Genomic DNA, 14,424 nt, shown 5'->3' with positions numbered 1-14,424 from the left:
TTTTATTCTTCCTCTGTCACACATTTTAAGATGTCATTTAAACTGAAGAGGAGAACAAGGAAGTCATAAGATAGAGACAAAACAGAAAGTTTAAACATGGTTAGTTAAGCAGCATACATTTAGGCCAAAATCCAAATGCTTTTAAGAACGGCACTTCCCCATCCTGAGAGGTAAGGCTGTAAAGGGATGGACTTGTTTATATCATTATTGTTCTTATGATTACAGGAGTGACAATGCTGCATACTAATGTACATGTTTTCAGAAGGAAGACACTGGTTGATGGCCTTTTAGATTCCGTGCTTGGCTGGCTGGAGTTCAACTTCCGACACCATCAGCCCCTTTTATTTGGTTCCCAAACAGACTTCTAAAAAATATTGTGACATGAGGGTGAAATAAAACAGTTTTCTAATGGGGATATTACAGTGTTCTACAGCCCTACATACAGCAACATCTTTACATAAGACTGCATAGGTCAGAGAGTTTATTTGTTAAGGGACAAATAAGCAGGCCATGAAATAATTATTTTTCATTGTGCCCTGCCAAACCTATCCAGCCAAAGGCTAAATTGAGCTGCTATTGTGATTATTTGAACTGTGGAGCCAAAAGTCTTCAAAGCAAAGCATCCCAGCTGTCCTAAATTTTATTCTGATGGCTAGTTTTCATGCAGGCTTGAAATTTGCCAAAAACGCTCCACAAAATAGGCAGGCGGACAGTTTGCTTTATCCAGACCTGCATCAATTACTGATTTAGAGCTGCTCTGAGAACTTGATTATTAACAAATCACTTCCTGAAATGGTTATGACAAGATTCACATATGCAAATGGCAAGCTGCTCATATGAACACAGCTAACAAAGAAAATTAATACCAAGTTTCGCAGCTTTATTGATGGTTATTTCTTATTGTGTTTTACTGCAAATTGGGCAGTAAAAATACTGGAGTGGTCCACCAGTGCCAACACAGACCTGGTGCACAGTGACATCAGCGTACACGGGCCATAATTAATGGATTCCTGCCTTTTGCTCCTCACGCATGTAGGGAGCTATCCCTGTTTCCTGGTCAGTAAGAGAGAGAAAGTGAAAGAATCTCAATAGCCTTTCAACTCCCTGCAAAGGAGGCACTCCAAAGAGGGGCCACAGGGCTTAGTCAGGGAAAGCAGTCCCATCATCTGAGGGAATTGTAGGGATACTATATATTTTAAACAAGGAATGATAAGTAGAGGAGTAGTTGTGGGACAATCTATATCAGGGATGAGCAAACTTTTTGGCCTGAGGGCCAAATTCGGGTTCCGAAACTGTATGGAGGGCCGGTGTGGTGTATTAAATTGCTTCCTGTAGGAATGTGTTACTTATGGTGTACTACTTATGGCTCCCAGTCCTGGTGCTCTGAGCATCATGGTAAGGGGGCGGGGAGCAGGGGGGTTGGATAAGCGGCAGAAGTCCTTGGGAGCAGTTAGGGGACAGTTGGATAGGCATGGGAGTCTGGGCAGGGGGCCTGTCAGGGGGCTGGGTCGGGGCAGTCAGGGGCGGGAAGTGGGAGAGGGTGGATAGGGGGCGCGGCCAGGCTGCTTGGGGAGGCACAACCTTCCCTACATAGGTGTAGTGTATTAAATTGCTCCCCATAAGGAATATGCTACTTACAGTGCTCCGTGGGTAGCACATTCCTATGGGGGAGCAATTTAATACACTACATCTGCCAGCTCTGGCAGCCACACTGCCTGGCAGGAGCTTGCAGCCCAGCCGCTCAGAGCGCTGGCGGCATGGCAAGCTGAGGCTGCGGGGGAGGGGCCAGATGTGGCCCGCGGGCCATAGTTTGCCCACCTCTGGTCTATATGAAGAGGTTGGGGGAACAAACACAAAAGTTTAAACCTCATGCTTCAGGGTTTACACCAATAATGAAAAATTAGGATGCAACCTAAGGTAGGGAGCAGATTACCCCACATCTGATTATTGTGGGGTTCTTACTGCTTCCTCTGAAGCATCATGTGCAGACCACTGTTGTAGGGAGCATACTGGACTAGATGGACTTTAGATTTGATCCAGTCTGGCAATTCCTATGTTCCTATTTACATAATAATATAAAAACAACAGTCAATCAACCTAAGGTCCTCTTTTTGTGGAGGATGCAAAATGAATGGAGCCAATAAAAGACGGCAACACCATTAGAAACCACCAGATAATACATATAACTACCCTGTCCAGCTATGTGATCTCTTACCCTTGTCCTCAACACCTCCCCTGCAATTGTTTTTTAAACACAAGATGGACTAAGTGAGTGTAATTAAATTATAACCACTTCAAGGTAAGAACCAGACCATGTCTATACAGGTGTTTGTACAGCATCTAGCAAAATGGTGCACCAGTACGGACTGGGGCCTGAGAGTGCCACTGTAACAATTAATAAACTTACATTAGCCTTATATGTAGCACCACAGCAGAGTCTGTGAAGTAAAACAAAATAATAACCTTTACGTCAAACAAATGTAATTGGTGCGTAAACTCCCCATTTGCCTGACACAGCTGCAGGTGGCCCTGTTTCTTTTTAAGCTTCAAGATAGCTGCAGGATGTTCAGCAAAGATCTAGTGGATCACAAATACACTTTCATAGGATATCCTGGATAATTTAAGGCATAAGGATAAGTAGCAATAAAACTTAAGTTTAAAGTCATGTTTTGACAACAACTGGTTAAGAAATTGCTTTTTAAAAATGTATATTAAAACAATATAATCCGTAAAAGAGACATTAGAATAATTGTATTAATATTTTTTAAAATACGTAATGTACCTTTGAAAATCTAGTATAATTGTTTTGTTTATATTTCACACACAAAAAATTAACATATCTGCATGTGAGCTGAGTCAATAATAATTTTTTAGATTATTGAAATTTCAACACACAAAAATTCCATCTCCATTTTCCCAGAACAGTTCTAAAATGTATGTCTTCTTGAAGCAACTTGTTTTCTGATAGCCTCTGCATGAGCAGTCCTATTTAGTGCCCTTGTAACTCTGCAAGGCACTGAAGCAGATTCCTATATTCAACTCTATGAGCGGTCCCATTGACTTTAAGTACCTTGTTGAATCAGGGTGTAGGTGTCTAATTTTATTCTGATAAATAATGTCCACAGTAAATGGAAGGTATAGGCACACGGTAAAATATTTGTAAAGCATAATCAACAGAACAGAGTACTGGGGTAGCCACTTTGTTTAAAATTGGTATTCTGCGTAGCTGAAAAGTCCACCTTAAAAATCAAGGATGTGTCAGCAGCAGCCATCTTAAGTCTGTCTGTCTGTAGCAACATAAATACAGCAGGAATTTGTTGCTGACTTGTAGGTCGCGTGTCTCTTATTTAGCAGAGCCTATTTGAGTTCCAAATGTAAAATGCCGGAGCAGGACCCTTGTTGCTGGGACTCCCACTGGGTCAGCAATGCTTAGGGATTTAGGCCTTGACTCTACATCACTGAAGTCAAGGAGAGTTTTGCCACGGATGTAAATGTGAATAGACATGGCCCATCAGAAGTGTCCTTCTTTTTGTCCCTTCCATGTCTGACCTCCTTCAACTGCTCTACTGAGAGAGAGAACTTCCTGCCACTCACAATTTAACTCTTACCTCATTTGGCCCAGGGTACAGAGCACTGACCTCCAGCAAACTCTACCCACTACTAACCTCCCACCCAGGCGCCTGTACTATAGTTGGAGGATGGCCCTCCTACTCCCACATAGCCAATAAGACACAGCAGAGACAATATAAAATAGAACATTTACATCTTTGCATGCACTAAGTCATACTCAGATATTTGACAAAGTCCAATGAAATCCTATTAGGGAACAATATAAATGACAGAATTTTAAGATACAGTTATGGGCTGTTCAATTAGGAGCTAATATCTGCAAGTTCCAAACAGATTTATTGCCATAAGAAGAAAGTCAATACCTTTTCGATAGACAAAGTTTGGTTAAAATGGGGCTGTTAGGGAAGGGATACCTCAGCAGTTTAAGTACGGTCAACAGCTTACTTTGCATTGAGCTTTGCTGAAATTGTATAACATTTGCATGGTATAACACATACTGTTGTTCACTCACTGCAGTCTGATTCAAAGTGCTATAAATATGTTTGCCCTTTCTGCTAAGCCCGCCTAAGGGATTAGCAACCCCCCAAAAGTTCAGTTGAATATTAACTGCATTAACTTTGCAGTCTGTAACATACGGTTATTCTCAAACAGCCTACAGTGCAGTATGGATGACTTGCTTAATAAAAAATGTTTTCATGCAAAGTCCTATTGCTGGAAAAAATTTACTCTGTCAAAGGGGATGCCCTCCCACATTTACCTTTGTGAGGCAAACAAATAAAAGGAGGAGTCTTTAAGGAGATGTCTAGATAAACACTTTATCGCTCACTCTGCCAAACAGACAGACTTCCCCTTATAGTGCAGCCCCTCATCCACTCTTCCTTACAAACATACCCCAGTTCTCCAGGAAAACTGCATGAGGTACAGTACAATGTGACATTTAGGATATGGAAAGCATGTGGGTTTTTTATTACCTTTTATTTTGTGCAACATCTTCCATACACACTCTACTCCCCTCCCCACCACACGCACACACACCACTTTACAAAATGATAATTATACAGCGGCAAAGACAAACAGAAAAATTAAAGTGGAAATCTTTTTAAAAGAGATGGAATCACTGGAATCACACAGGAAAGTTGTTCCCCCCCAGTGCTAGAAGTTGTGGAGGAAGTTCTTAAACTTCCTAAACATACAGATTATAGGAAGAAGCAGACAGGAAGAAGCAGACTAGGAGGCTAGTGTAATTTGAGCAGATGGAGGAGAAAAAGAAAGAAAAAAAAAGAAAAAAGTAAAAGGGTCCATATTGATGGCTAGGACAAATTTATGAAGGTTATACTAAATACAAGAAATGAACAGGGAGCTGGTGGGTTAATGTGGCCATGCTTCTTGCTGTGTTTATTAGATTTACTTACCATACTTTTCTAAGGTGCTGTTTAAAATGACAAAGAATTCCTTCCTTGTACGAAATCAGAATGATAAAAAAAAAAAAAATAGTAGTGACTATTCTTTTACCACCTGCTGACAATGGAGATGAAGTTACAAATCTTCTGCCCATAGTATAAAAATAAATAGAAGAAATTCTCACTGCTGTGCAATAACACAATAGGTATTACAATAGATCTGCACACCAAAGTCCACATGAAACATCTTCCTGTCTTTTTTTATATCCCTGATCTCTGTAACATACACATTCTTCAAGTCTCAGAATCATATACCCATATAGAGAGAGGACTGGGTATAATTAGAAATCAAGTCAAATCTTATGGCCTAGAACCTTTATTTCTTCATAATGGTGTACACTTAATGGCGCCTGCCATTTGCCAACACAACTATTTTGTCTAGATATGGAGACAAACCATAGATTTTGGCCCTTAAAGAGGAACTTAAACTGCAACCAGAGAGCCTGAAACCACAGCATTAAACCAGAATTAAAGCTTTACATGTAAAGAAAAACAAAAGTCAACCCACCACACGTGTACACACTCACACACACCTGCTACCCACGAACCAGATGGGACTGAATTCTCCTGAATCAGACCCTGGATTTTTAAGCTTATCTTGAGTTCAAGTGGATTTGAGGACATCAAGATATATTATTTTTATTTAATATAAATAATACAGCAGTGTCCAGAATCCCCAAATCAAGACCCGGGCCCACTGTGCAAGGCACTGCGAAGACACATACAGAAGACATAGTTCTTGCCCCAAAGATATAAACATGCATAAAAAGGAAAATAAGATGCAGCATTGTATAACCAAATAAATATAACGTTTAAAAATTGGAAAAATTCCAATCTCGTAACACCCAAAATGTTGTGCAATATTAAGAGGGAGGTGAAGTAAGTGATTTCACTTCTTGGTGGTAGCCAATATCCATCTTTAAAAACTCCTTGAGAACAAATCCTGCAGTTCTTACTCATAGGCTGCAGGATTAATGCATAGGAACCACTGAAATTAGCACAAACACACACACACACACAAAATATCTTATTGAGAGCAGGTTTATAGCTAGAGGATTCACCAGGCTGCCCAAATTGAGATTAACAAATCAATAAAATTTCTTGGAGAAAGACACCTTTTTCACCCTTTTCAGTATAAGGGCCTTTACAGCTACACTGCAAAATTCAAACTCTGGCAGCGCATTTGATACTGCCTGCCTGCGTGACATCAGAAGCAGCTCAGTGGGTTGGTTACAACTGGTTAAGCCCCTTATTAACCGGGACCAGTCATCTGAGCGAATTTCTCTCAGCCAAGGTCCAGCAGTCCACTGGGTCACACTCAAGGAGTTAATCTCTCCATGGGCAGTGGCAAGGTGTTCTTAGTGGAGGACACAGCTGTCTGGAACCTGCTCCCTGTGATGTTCCGCCACAGACCAAGTCTGCCAAGCTTCCAGGCACAATGTAAGACCTGTTTGTTTGGCCAGCCATTGGACTGACCATTAGTCACAACAGGGAATGGGGTTTTTCTTAGTAAGCAGGGAGTTCCGCTATACAGTTTTTAAAAAGATTTCTTTATTGATGTAAAGCATTGGTTCTCAACTGGGGGTACACAGAGATCTTCAAGGAGGTACTCAACTCATCTAGAAATTTGCCTAGTTTTACAACAGGCTACCTAAGAAGCATTAGTGAAGTCAGTACAAACTAAAATTTCATACAGACAATGACTTGTTTATACTGCTCTATATACTAAACACTTAAAATGTAAGTACAATATTTATATTCCAATTGATTTATTGTATAATTATATGTTAAAATGAGAAAGTAAGCAACGTTTCACTAATAGCGGGCTGTGACACTTTTGTATTTTTAGATCTGATTTTGGAAGCAAGTATTTTTAAGTGTGGTAAAACTTGCGGGTACGCAAGACAAATGAGACTCTTGAAAGGGGTACAGTAGTATGGAAAGGTTGAGAGCTACTGATGTAAAGTGCCCAGGTACTTTTGTGGCAGTCACTGATACTTAAATTCTATTTTAGAAATCTGTAAAGCCAAGATTGTGCTGTTGTTACTGATATTGAGGGGTACCTTATTCCTCAAGTAATAACGCTGCCGCCACCACCTAGTTCTTATATAACACTTTTCATCAGCAGATCTCAAAGCACTTTACGGAGGAGGTCAGTATTACTACCCCCATTTTACAGAAAGGGAAACTGAAAACACAAAGAAGGGAAGTAACATGCCCAAACTCAAACAGCAGGCCAGGGGCAGAGCTGGGAATAAAAGCCAGGTCCTCCTAAGTCCCAGTCAGGCACTCTACCCATGAGGCCACACTATTTGCATGATAAAGCACTACTCAGTGTGAGTAAGAGTAGCACAGTCTGATCTTTAATTAGTAAATATGCAGTAAAACAAACTTGACTGAAACGTCACCCAACCCCAGAATTTTTACAAATGGCTCCCCATCAGCTAGGAGTTAATGGCGTCCCCATAACAATGTAATTTTCACCTTCTGCGTACCAAGCACCATATTCATTTGCAAAAATTTAGTAAAATACCGCAAAGCAAGCCAAAGAGATATGGCAACAAAATTTAATTTATTTATTTACTTATTTATATTTCTGGGATGCTCTTATAGTCATTTAGGAAAGGAAGCCGATATGAGCCACAGCCTAAACTTAGCAGGAATTTTAGTGTTTATTCACTAGTCACAAAAATGGCAACTTTTTAGAGGCTTTGGGCTAGATCCTGCACACCTTATCCATCCAAAGGAGCTACTGAAATCAATGGGAGCTGTGGTAATGTCAGGAATTCATGACTGGCTCCTTAATGAATGTGATCAGTTAAATTAAGGCAACTACCATCTTGACTTTCTATTCTAGGTGGACATAAAATGACATTGATTCCAGGAAATGGTGATATACAGACAAGACTGTATCAGCCTTTGACTGAAAGCTAAATTCATTGTTGGGCTATTGTATGCTTTCAGACGGTATCACTTGATTCGAGAGAACAAAGCATCTATAAACCACATCTTTTCAATTAATGGTTTAAAAGGCACCTAGTATGGGAGAGCGGGGGGGAAGTGCTCTAACAGTGGTCAATATGCCCCCTGCCTCACACACACACACACACACACTCTTTTTAAAAAGGAGAATATGCAGCAGAGGCCACATTAGACATCCAGAAAGACACAATATATTTTGGACCAGCCTGAGAATGATCTTTTCTCCATATCATCTTTAATTCAAAAGTAATTTCAAACCACTGGTGCTCAGAGTTAAAAACGAGTTCTCTTGAAGACTCAGAAAAGGAATTAATTCCAACCCTTACCTTTGGCACCTTAAAGTCTTTTGGCCATGACTTACCTGTATAAATAGAAAGAACTAATTTACTACAGAAATGCCCATGGGCAAACATGTTCTGGCTAATGAAGTGTTCAGCTTTTGCATGATTAACCAGCTGGTGGGGGTGGTGTAAAAATCACAGGGCATAAAATAATAAGAAAAATTGATTAACAGCTCTCTTTTAAAGTACTCCATGAAAAAATTCCTTATTTTTATTCAGTAGCTTGGAAAGTGACTATATGGAAAGACAGATTCAAATGACTTACCAGAGAGCCAAGCAGGGTCTGAGTCAGGCATTCATTCCTTCAAGACTCACATTGCAGGGAAGCTCAAATGAAAGTAAGAACACCAACCAGCTCTATAGCTGAATTACTTACATAACAGGTCTTGCCACTTGTCACAAAGTTAATTTTCTAATATATTGCGAAATACGTTACATAAAGTTAAAAACTATGACTGTGCGTTGTGTCAATTCAATTTCCTCCCCAGTGTTCTAGGCTCGAGCACCTTATTTGGCTTCAGCTACCATTGCAAGGCCAATTCATTAAAAAGTACATATGCTTGAGCCAAAGTACTCCCACACTTTACTCAGACATAAGCCGCTCTAGCCACACATTTATGCCAAGCTAAGTACAGAAGTGGTTTTGGAGTCACTAAGGGTGAAATTCATGCCCTGTACAAAGGGTCCCCCTCCACGCCCACATCTGATGTACCACTTAAGCCCTCCAAATAGGACTTGAGTTGGATTTAAATGGCACATGGGTCTTGTCCTGGCTTTTTGCACAGAGAGGGAAGTTCAACCTTACATTTCTGGAGAACCAGAGGCATATGAGCTGATGTGGCTTGAGAACAACCCAACCTTGTGCACTATCCCTTCAGCTTGGTTGCACAACCAGTATCTAACACGCAATTAAACAGAGAAAATGAGTATTTACCATAGCATGGAGCTATTTCAGAGATGCACATACTTTCTTAAATGACTGCATTTACCAATATACAATGTGAAGGTGTCAAGCATTAAAGGTGAACAATTATGATCATTTCCAGTAGTCAATGTCACTCTCATAGTTAATAGGTTGTCATAGTCCTTTTCATCTTTGCTTCTTTACAGTAATTAAAACTGGTTATCTTTCTTCTTTACTTCCCTTTAAAAAGAATAGAGTCAGTTTTAGTATTGAAAAAAAGGCTGAACTGGTTAGTGGGTATGGAAAATGGGAGAGGTTAGTGGAGGAACTGCATCAGGTAGGCCAGTTTTTTACCATGTTGATATTTTGTTCTTGCACTGAGAATGCAGCTCTAGCTTAGATACTGGTACTTTACAGACTGGGAATCTGTGTGAATTCCCCTTGGCAACAATCATATTTGATATTAAAACACAACCACAGATTGCCTCCCCCAAGCTCCCTATGTGTAGCTGCATATGAATGCAAGTGTCCAACATGCATCAAGCTTATGCACTCAGTTACACATAATTCTAAGGCAAAGCAATCCTTCCCTTATTAAGCATAGAAAGAGAACCCATCTACCAAAGGCACTAAAAGGTATTCTGAGCACAGAACCAAAACAGAACACTGAAGCGCTTATTCTTTCTTTTAGAGACTACTCTGTTCATTTCAATGAATAGTTTCCTAGATTCACACTCTCTGTCTCGGAAAACATAAGAAAGGTTGCTCATCTTGCAGAATGTGAGTCCCCGGAAAAGTTACCGCTTAAACGCACACAGTCCATTCATCCAAAAATGAGGAGCCTTCATATGAGAGTCTAGGTCAGACTGAAGGGGAAGTTGATGGGATGGCGTTGCAACTCTTGCCTCTCAGTCACCTATTTTCCTCTTTATCTTGCAAATCTAAGAGATCTTGCCAGTCATTTTAATTGTAATCATTCTAGGTTCGTAATCTGAAAAAACTCCTACAGTTTTCATGTTTGGGTTTGTTTAAAAAAAAAGAAAAAAAAAAAAAAGAGACCATACTGGCTAGGTGGATTTTTCCATACTTGCATAGTTCTTGCTTTCTGAGCCTCCCTTAACCTTTTGGAAATATTTCTACATATTAACACTTAGTAAAGTGGGCATAGAGCTGACACAAGCAAACAAAAATAGAGGGAAACTGATAACACTGGCATGAAGCAAGATTTCTGTTCATCATCCATTCGGAAGGTGGTTTCTTTTCTCCCATTGAACGGAGGAACCCTCAATAATGTCTACAGTCAACAATGAATCATAAGCAGTGATTTCTAGAATGTCAGTTATTTCTAATTCTTATCAGCTCAGACCGTGACCACATTAAGGGTTGCAATCATGTTTGAAGCTATTTTCAAACACGTTCACAGCCTAATATGGTTGTAACATGATTTGCATCTTCACTTGTTAAGAAACTATTCTGTATGCTTCCTAAGGGTCATCTCTGTAGCACAGTTTTGACTAGTATGATTTAAAAAAAACAAAATCCTGTCTAACGCTGACAGGGAAGCCTAATTAAAACTATGTCATCTAAAAGCATGTTGGAAAACAGTTGTCAAGCACATTATGTCGTAAGGGTGCAAGAATAAACAAAAATAATACTTTAGGCTTCTACAGTGTCCTCTAGGCCAGGATCTCAAAGTGCTTTAGAAACACTAAGTAATTAAGCCTCACAGCACCACTGGGAGGTGAGAATTATCACCCCCATTTTACATATATGGATCTAGAGATACAGAAAGGCGAAGTAACTTCTTTGACCACATTCACCTCGCTTTTGCGGTGCTAAACATAAACACATAAGCTCAGCACAGGATCTGGGCCACTCATACGGCACAGCACAGGAGGTGGGAGGAAAGGAAAGTTGCTTTATGGCACCTTTGCCCCTTCCAGATTCAATGCTCCTTCAAGGGCTAATGTGGCTCCCAGGATAGGTGCTTCCCCAGAGCTAATAATGGGTTGCACAGCAGCTAGGAATAACTACTGCGGAAAGCAGCCAATAGGGCTATTTATGCTGCCACTGCCCCACCCCATATTAGGGGTATTTTCTGAGAGTTCCTTCTGCCCCCTTTCGCAGCATAAAAGGCCCTTGGGGAGACATAACCTGCCCCATTTTTTTTTTTTTTGAAAATTCACCAGCAACATTATTAAATCTAAATACAGTAGCTAGCATCCAGGTGTAATGGGTATAAGGACAAGAATGAAGAGTCAAAGGATTATTGTCACACTATGCCATGCTACGCTCACAGTTCTAATGCCAATGTAAGTGATTCAATAAACATTAAAGTGTTGTGTTCTTGATTATTTTATACCGCCCTCAGTATGCAAAATACCATTTTTGTTCTTTAGAAAGACAAAATGGTTGTCAATGAGCCCAGTGTGAAATTCACCCGAGTGCAGAAATGCCTCATAAGGAGATACATGCCACTGAAGCCCCACTCAAGATCTTAGGGTATCATTGCTTTGCATGCTCAACTACAGCTATTCATTTCTAATGTTCAGCTTCTTGTAGTAGGGTCTCTTACAACTGTTTCCGAATCCATTACTGAAATACTGTATCCAAGGAAGTAATATGTTTACATTATGGATAAATAGAGAAAAACATAAAAATCCTCCTCTCCAGTGCAGAATAGAGCTGCTAAAATTAGTCATTGGACTTTGTCCTTTAAATCTAGCCACTGACCAACCATCCTTTTGAGCTCAAAGCAGTAAAAAGCTCCTTTAAAAAATATTTGATGTCAGTTCAGCGTGTAGAATCCCACTCAAAACATCAGTGTGTGTGTTTTTCTTAAAGCAGCAACTTTTGCTCTAGTGTCAAGCAACTGTACAAGCACAGAGAACTGAAATGCTCTTTCACCCCCTGCTAGAGGTGACAAGTGAGTCCTTCTAAAATTGCAGGCACACGCTCCCAGTGCAGGTGTTTGTAAACAAGTTTGGAAATATTTCTAATTATAAGCCATCAGAACTAAAATTAGAAGTCCAATCTGTTAGCTTTAAAAAAAGAACTTCCAAAAGGGTTCATCAAGTGAGAGCAGTCAGTGGGGTTTAATTTAGTGGTAAGAGTAGAACTCCTGTGACACAGAGTGATGTGCTGCTCTCCCTCAGACTTTCCACTCTAGAATGACTTCTCTTTTTATTTGCTCGTGAAGAAAGTCACTCTCATGTTATGATGCTGTACACTTTGACATGGGATATTAATAATACATCCATTATTCATGGCCTCATTTCTCCCATATATTCTGTTAAAAATGTTAAAAATATACGCTCATAAGTTCTGAATTTCTCTTTGGCCTGTTCAGAATCAAAACTCAACTTGATGCTGAAGGCAATGTTTCTTGGCACCCCTAAAAAACAAACAGAACTATTTATGAAGCGTTCACTACTGAATCTGACCACCCATTGGGAGACACAGATGACTTGAGGGATCCTCATATTTGTGGATATGGAGCTCTCAGTTAATCCCACAAGACAGATTCGCGGTAAAATTTTTGGTAAATTGTGGAAGAGAGGTATTCTGTCTGAGTGGTATAATTAATCTATGGCGTGGAAGGCTCACAAAAGGCCTTCCAAGCCACTGTATCGTACCTTGGGGCTGGCCCTGCATAACTCACACGGGCATGGAACCAGGGAGGGGTCATGCAATTCGAAATTCATGTGGGCTTGGTGGCCCCAACACACTGAGTAAGTGGCATAGAGGGCCTGTGACCACCACTCCAGCCCATTGTCTGGAAATGCAGCTGCAAGAGGCTTTGCATCTTAGGGTATGTCTACATGGGGATAAAAGGCCTGTGGGGCTACAAATTTCTGTGTAGCCATTCAGGCTCAGGCTAGAGACCAAGCTCTGGGTCCCTGAATGTCTACACAGCAATATTTCAGCCAGGTACCCAAGCCACACGAGCCCAAGTCAGGTGAGCAGGGCCTGCTGTGAGTTTTTCATCCCCGTGGAGCCATACCCAAAGATGCATATCAGATGGAGGCTGATCCTGTAGTCCTTGTGTAACCCACACACCTCCTGAATGGGACAGAACACCACACCTAATGGTACCAAGACCACTTAAAGAGAGAGAGATTAATGAGTTTGCTCTTCAGCCTTAGCTACCAGTCAATTGGCTTTTGGCTCAAGCTGCAGAGGCTCATGCACTAAGCTCCAGACGTCCCCGGTTTGATCCTGCCCGCTGATGACTGGGGTCTGTCAGTGTTACACTTGCACAGCTGTGACTGAGCCCAGCGTGTGTCATGAGAGAGCTGGCCAGGTGAAAAGCTGGATTTTATCTCTGAGCTTTCTCATCCAAATCAGGGGGATAATTATTTTTAGTAAAAAGATACATGTTGGTCCTTTCCATTTTCACATGGTTTCTTTAAATAAGTTAAATGTCAATAACTTTTAAAGCATTATAATCACTTCCTCCAAATGAGTCTATGCTGGTAATTCCTTAGTAACATGAGTAGACCCTAAGAGATTACCTGTATGAGTAAGAGATGGAGGATTGGGCCCTATGACTTCAATGCAGGGGTTACAGTAACAGGGAGCGGGGTGAGGACAGCTCACCCACCTCTGATCAAAGCAGAGGGAAGCTGCCTCTCCTCCCCCTGGCTTGGAGAAGCAGTGCTTCCCCACAGCTCCCCCTCCTTGGCTGGTGCATTGAGAGCTCCCCCTCCCCTTTCAGTATAGTCTGTGTTAAAGACCACTTCATTGGAAGTGAGTAAAGACAGCAGGTTTGAGCCCTAGGTCAGTGGGACAGGCTTGCTGCTGGAAAGGAACAGCAAAATGGCACCTCTAAAGAATCACTCAGAGTTATGAGGTTATTATTGCCATTAAGCGATATTTCTAAAAAGAGGTTTTTAAATTCAGCTATAGATACAGTGTCTGAGCGTGTGTATATCATGTATGATAATGTAATATATATTCTTGGTTAGTAATCCCATTGTCATTTAATTCAAAATCAGTATGAAAACTGCTAATCTCTACAAGCACACCTGCTTTCTGAAATAGCAGTGGAGTTTCAGCATGTTCCCTTACTGTGTTCAGCTGGAAAATTATTATTTTAAACGAGCATGTGTTGGAGCTATGTTTGCAAATGTAAAAAAGGCCAAGGTTTTCTTTGTGTATATAAATA

The 14,424-nt window shown here is 40.7% G+C and overlaps 1 protein-coding gene across 16 annotated transcripts in view; it reads right to left on the bottom strand.

Annotated features, from left to right (window-relative positions):
• The window catches only part of ESRRG (estrogen related receptor gamma), a 542,942-nt gene that overhangs the window by 412,747 nt on the left and 115,771 nt on the right, over positions 1 to 14,424 (bottom strand). Inside the window, exon 1 of one of the 16 annotated variants that reach the window (XM_084624436.1) lies at positions 8,339 to 8,357. The exons of the other annotated variants lie outside the window; for them this stretch is intronic. The gene's annotated coding sequence lies outside the window, so the exon portion shown is untranslated. Of the gene's footprint in view, positions 1 to 8,338; positions 8,358 to 14,424 lie in introns of those variants that run through there. 16 annotated transcript variants of the gene reach the window in all.

This window comes from Lepidochelys olivacea (assembly GCF_965140295.1).
Source record: "Lepidochelys olivacea isolate rLepOli2 genome assembly, chromosome: 3".
Lineage (NCBI taxonomy): Eukaryota > Metazoa > Chordata > Testudines > Cheloniidae > Lepidochelys > Lepidochelys olivacea.
Note: the sequence above shows the minus strand (reverse complement) of the source record. Positions and strands in the feature narration are given on the sequence as shown.